At 38.0% G+C, this 5,837-nt stretch overlaps 1 pseudogene; it reads right to left on the bottom strand.

The window, feature by feature from the left end:
* Nucleotides 1-788: 788 nt before the first annotated feature.
* On the bottom strand, nt 789-2,928 carry LOC101568343 (annotated as a pseudogene).
* Between the last annotated feature and the right edge of the window lie 2,909 nt (nt 2,929-5,837).

Here is a 5,837-nt window from a genome sequence, read left to right on the forward strand (position 1 = left end):
GCACTATTAATGGCTTATCATATATCTACGCTTAAGCTGTGAATTCTTACCTACCCCACTATTGGGTAACCTGATAGATACTAGATATTCTAGATTATTTATTTATTTATTTATTTATTTATTTATTTATTTATTTAGTGGTACTGGGGATTGAACTCAGGATCCAGGCAAGTGCTTAGTCTACTAAGCTATCTCCCCAGACCTAGATCACCTGTCTTGAAGCCTCTTCTAAGATCACGTAAATACTCTCAATCTCAAACCATACTTTACCTCTCTTGAGCACCTGCATTCCATTCTGAGTGTACATTTGTTTTTATTCTATTTATTTATTTATTTTTTATTTGACAAGCAGCAATATCATGTTTGTCATTTCGGTGTAGATACAATTATTAGGTTATCTGTCATATTGCAATATTTAAGTTTTTATGTCCTTTAAGTTACATTACAAAAAAAACCAACCAACCAAACAAACAAACAAAAAAAAAACCCAAAAAACAACACATCAACTGCAAACGTGAAGGGAGAAAAGCATGGTACTCAACCTATTTCCAGATTCCAGCAACACTTCACTCACTCTGATAAAGTTTAAGAAATGTCATGATGACATGAGGGTGAAATACCTGTAGGCATATTCTCTGACGATCATGACGTGGCACTGGTGACATTGTAAACAGCAGAAAAACAGGGGCTGCCAAATGACCAAATTACGGAAGAACAGGCCTGCTTCTTCTCCCAGGAGCGCACCAGCCAGGACGGCGACGATCTGCACCCACTCTGGAGCAGTGACGTCACGCGACGTAGCTGTACTCGTCCGCAGATGCCTGGCTACGTTCAGTGTACTGTTTGTCTATCAGGACCTCGATACACTTCTTAATCACGCTGATGCTGGGATTAAACCTGGCTCTCCACTGGCTGATCACCTCTTGAATAAGGGCATTGTGCCGAAGCAATTTTCACACTTTCATGATACGAACTCTAGCAGCTTGGAGATACATTTTCCAGTCCTCATCTACAGCACTTCTAGTCTGTTCCATTTCCTGTGGTGTATCTTTTTGCATTGATGTAGTAATTTTAAATTTTGTTGTTTTACTGCTGAAGTTCATATTTAATGAAAAAGAAGATTCTGCAACAAAATCTTCCTTTTCTGTATCATGGTTAATCATTTTCACATCCAGCAATGATTTAATTGTTTTGATCAGTTCTTTTTCATTCATCTGAGTGCTCTTTATAGCTGACTGTTTCATTGTTGTTAAAGGCAAGAAGAACTTCCATTTGGTACGTCGTGATGATGGCTACATATGGTTTGCCCAGATAGTTCATTTTAACTTTACCCGTACAAAGATAATGTCAGTTATCTGAGTGAGAGACCATGCACCAGCCTGTAGAACGTATATTTGAAAACTAATTTCCAAATCTATTACTGTGTCTTGGTTTCTTATGAAATTGTTGAACTATTGTTGAGATTGGCACTGACACTCATATCTGTATACATCCGATGTAGCTTGCTAGTAAACTCACAACCACAGGCTTGCTTTAGTTTATTGATCATAGCTTCTTCAGAATCCATAGACATAGATAATCCATGAATTAAGCGTTTTGCCAACATTCTTGCACAGAACTTTTGAAAAACATCCTTATCATCAATGCACTTGAAAACAGTATTAAACTCGTTAATTTGTCTTCTACTTCATTCTCGGTCATCCCTTTTGCTGACTTCTTCAATAGGTCGTCACAGTATTTAGCAAGCAGTTCAGGTGCTTTGCAAACAGACTTGGGCTCTCTGTAATTTACTACTGATGTAAGAGCCTTATCCAATGCACTCATAAAGTGCTGATCCCCATTTAAAACAGAGTTGATAAGCTGAAAAAATTTGCCATGTACTTCCAAAACTGACTCTACAAATAGTGTTGGCATATTCTCCTGAGTAAGGTTACTGGTTGCTCTAAGGCCCTCATAATGGATATGATTTTGCAGCTCCTGAATCATGTGAGGTAACCCAGTCAACACAGCTCGGCGTAAAACATACATATTCGCCATGTCATTTTTTTCTCTTGTTGAATAATATTATGACATTCTGTGTGTAAGAACTGTAAGTGGTCTGCTACCATGTGTTGCTGACATTCATGAATTACTTTAGTATAGGAACTTGGATTTAAATATTTTTGACATTGAATTTCTTCATCTTTAGTCTACCTAAAACCTTTTCCATATACTGTAAGCAATTTGATTCTTGTAATAAATTTGAAGCTTCTTGTTTGTAATACTCTCTTGTTTCATCCAGAAAGGGAGACTCAAAGATTTCTTGATAAAACTTTAAAGGAAATTTTTTCTTATACTGTTCAACATGAACAAAGGCGTTAATAACCCCATGGATTACTTTCTGGTTTGGGTCTTCTCCACCAGGATCATTTTTGACCTCTTGGAGCAGCATTCGGATAAGGATGCTCTGCAGTGGCTCAACCATCAATTTCCTCCACACGTCCGATGCTAGCTCTCCTATTTCCACAAGTGGTTCATTCATACCTACCCCACCATAGCCATACTGAAGATCAGCTTCAGTCAACTTATTCTTTTAATACACTGAGTGTTGAGATACCGATGTAAGCAGTCCATATAATCTGCACCCTTGCTGTATTCTTCCTAATACCTATGACACATAACAAGTACTTGTTCTTCAGACTCTAGAACTCTCTTGTGCAAATGCCGAACATGATTTTCCAAACAACTCTTAGTTTGTGCGTAAAGTCTTTCTCCAAGCGGTTCAGGATAGGCCACACATAAAGCATAGATATCTGAAAAGCGATCATTCCATGTCGTTCTCTCAACAGATTCCAACATGACAACTGCTTTGATTGTAGTTAGGAGTTTGTTCCATGTTTCATCGAAATCTACTACTCTTAGTTTCAAAGACATTGTGCAAGTTTAGTGTTGAAATAGTTTTAGAAGTCCAAGGTCCGCACAAGATGTTTCCTCCTTCAGAGGTTCCCTGTGTGCTGCAGCAAGCCCGGAAGCAGCAACCACTTCTGAGTGCTGTTTTTATTCTACTTAGTAAATCTTTCCAAGCCTCTCACTGATGTGTCCTGAAATTCCCTTTTTTTTTTTTTAAGTAGACAAGAGTCTACTCCATAAGACCTAAGTTGAGATAACTTGTCTACTTTTCAGGAAACTCCTCAAATGTTGTTGGTGATAGTCCAAACTAAGTCACATTGAAAGTGTAAAAGGAACACTGGATTTTTTTTTTTTTTTCCAGAACCAGAGATTGAACTGAGACCCTTGCGCTTGCCAGGCAAGCGCTTTTTCTACGGAGTCATCTCCCCAGCCCCAGAACACTGGAATTTTAAGACTATAAAAATGAGTAATATGTTATTGACAATTGTTTTTAATTGGTCACATGCTAAAAATGTCAATATTTTGAATAACATTGTTGAAATGATTTGATTAATATTTAAGTATTAATTTCACCAGTTTCTTTTGTATTTTCTTGGCCACTAGAACATTTGAATGTACAAATGAATTTCACCTTCTATTTCTATCAGATGACATTAATCTCATAGCTACTTTTTATTTGAGACCTAGTCTCACTATCAGTTTGGTTTGGTCTTGTGCTCACATTTGTAACCCCGAGGCTAGCTCGAACTTGCAGAGATCCTCCTGTCTCAACCTCCAGAGTGCTAGGATTATAGGCATGCACCACTATGCCCAGCTTCAAGTATACTATTTTTAACTTAATAGTCATGAAAATCCTTTTTACTCGATTCCACAAATCTAGAAGAGCATGCAATATGTCAACATGTAAGAGTGGATGAAGATATAGCCTTTCATACTGGGTTGAATGTGAACACAACTGATAGAGTATATTTTAGTGAACTGGAATAACAATGTGGCAGGAAATCATCCTTAAAATTATTTGAAAAAAATTAAGGAAAATGTCAGAAGAAGGAGGTAAAAATGAAATAGTTTTGGAGAACGTTATGTTAACTGAAGCAAAATAGTTCCGGAAAACAAACACTGCATGCTTTCATTTATATAATGGATCTTAACCAATTTTCTTTTTCTTTTCTTTTTTTTTTTTTTTTTTTTTTTTGGTGGAACTGGGGATTGAGCTCAGGTCCTTGCACTTGCCAGGGAAGCTCTCATTCCACTGAGCCATCTCCCCCTTCTTGAGTAAGAAAAGATTACTTTTTTGTTCAAGATATGACACATTGTCCCATGATCACAAATGTACTACTTTTTCTGGGTAATCCCAATCCCAAACAACCAACAGAGAGAGTAAGTAACAAGTACTTTGTATTGATTCCCAAACCTGTGTATGCCAGCTGTATTTGTAATTATATAATTTAATAAAATAACAATAAGTGCCAAAAGGCAGCTATTGTTTCTATGAAAAATCAGTTTAAAGCCTGGGAATTAATAAAGTTGTTTTTAAAAAGTGCTGTCAAATTTCATCTAGTTTTTGGCAAAAACTACAAAAATCTACAAGGAATATATATTTCATTTCTCATTATAAGAATCGGGGAAGTACAAAGAAGTCCTGGAAGATGCAGGATGTGATAGCTGATTCATAAGTGGCCATTTGAAATTCTAATCCCTACCTGAAAATACAGTGCATGACTTTACTTTTACACATCTGGAAAAACGTGTTTAATCAATACACGTATCATACATACCATATGTTTTAAAACATATTTAAGTGTTATGCCTGACCTAATCGTATGTGATTGACTTGTTGGGTAAGACATCTCTTCTTAAGAAATGCTCCATATCTCTGGCTGTGCAAATTAATAAAACACTGAAATTTTATGTAGCCCAGAAAATATGACCATTATCAAGAAATCAAAGATTAGCAAGTGCTGGGAGGCTGTGGGGTGAAACGAGCCCTCCTACGTTGCTGGGGGGAATGTAAACTAGTACAAGCACCGTGGAAGTCAGTGTGGAAATTCCTCAACAAACCGAAACTAGAAATTATATATGATTCAGCTCTTCTTTTTGCAGGTATCTTCCTTAAAGAATTAAGACATCATATTGTAGAGAGACACACAAATACCCATGTTTATAGTACCACAATTCATAATAGCTGAGCCCTGGAAGCAGCCACCGAGGAAGGAATGGATACAGGAAGTGTATTTGCACCTACTGGGATACTGTTTTGCTGTAAAGAAAGATAAACCTGAGTCATTTGTGGGGAAATGACTTTAATTGCAAGTAAAGTAAATTAGACATACAAGCTTCAATAGTGCACAGTTTCTGCTACCTGAGGACAGTAAAGTTTAAATAGCAAACTAAAAGATAGATAACAAGAGGTAAGGAGCTAGGGCTTCGCAAACTGGAAGGGGATCAGCGACGGAAAGAGGAGGGAGAGGAGAGAAAGGAATTGAAGACAGGAGGTAAAACGTGTTGTGGACCAAAACGTCTCCACACAAGGACTGTGAACACGTACTGCAATCGTGTTCTGCGAGCAGCAGTGCTGGAGTGTTGCGCGACCGCCGCACCGCCCAGGCCAGGGGCTGCTGCAGCCGCACCGCCCAGGCTGCCCCTTTGGGTTCTCTGAGCACCCCGCTGAGGAACGAATCACCCCTGGGACGCGGAGAGGGCGGATTCCCACCCGGCTCCGCAGGCTGCCCCTGGCGGGAACATTCTCACCGCTTCTTTACTAGGTTTTTGGCTGTTACCAGCTGTGTAGTTTAAGGACTTCTCTTTTTATTTATTCATTTTTTTTGATAATTTTTTAATTTTATTTTTTCCCCTATAATATTATTGAGAAGCAACTAGCAATGAGACAGTTTCAAACCAAATCGGTAGGACAGTTTAAATAATCAACACATTGCATACATTCTTTC

This window comes from Octodon degus, unplaced genomic scaffold (genome assembly GCF_000260255.1).
Source record: "Octodon degus isolate 3935 unplaced genomic scaffold, OctDeg1.0 scaffold00014, whole genome shotgun sequence".
Lineage (NCBI taxonomy): Eukaryota > Metazoa > Chordata > Mammalia > Rodentia > Octodontidae > Octodon > Octodon degus.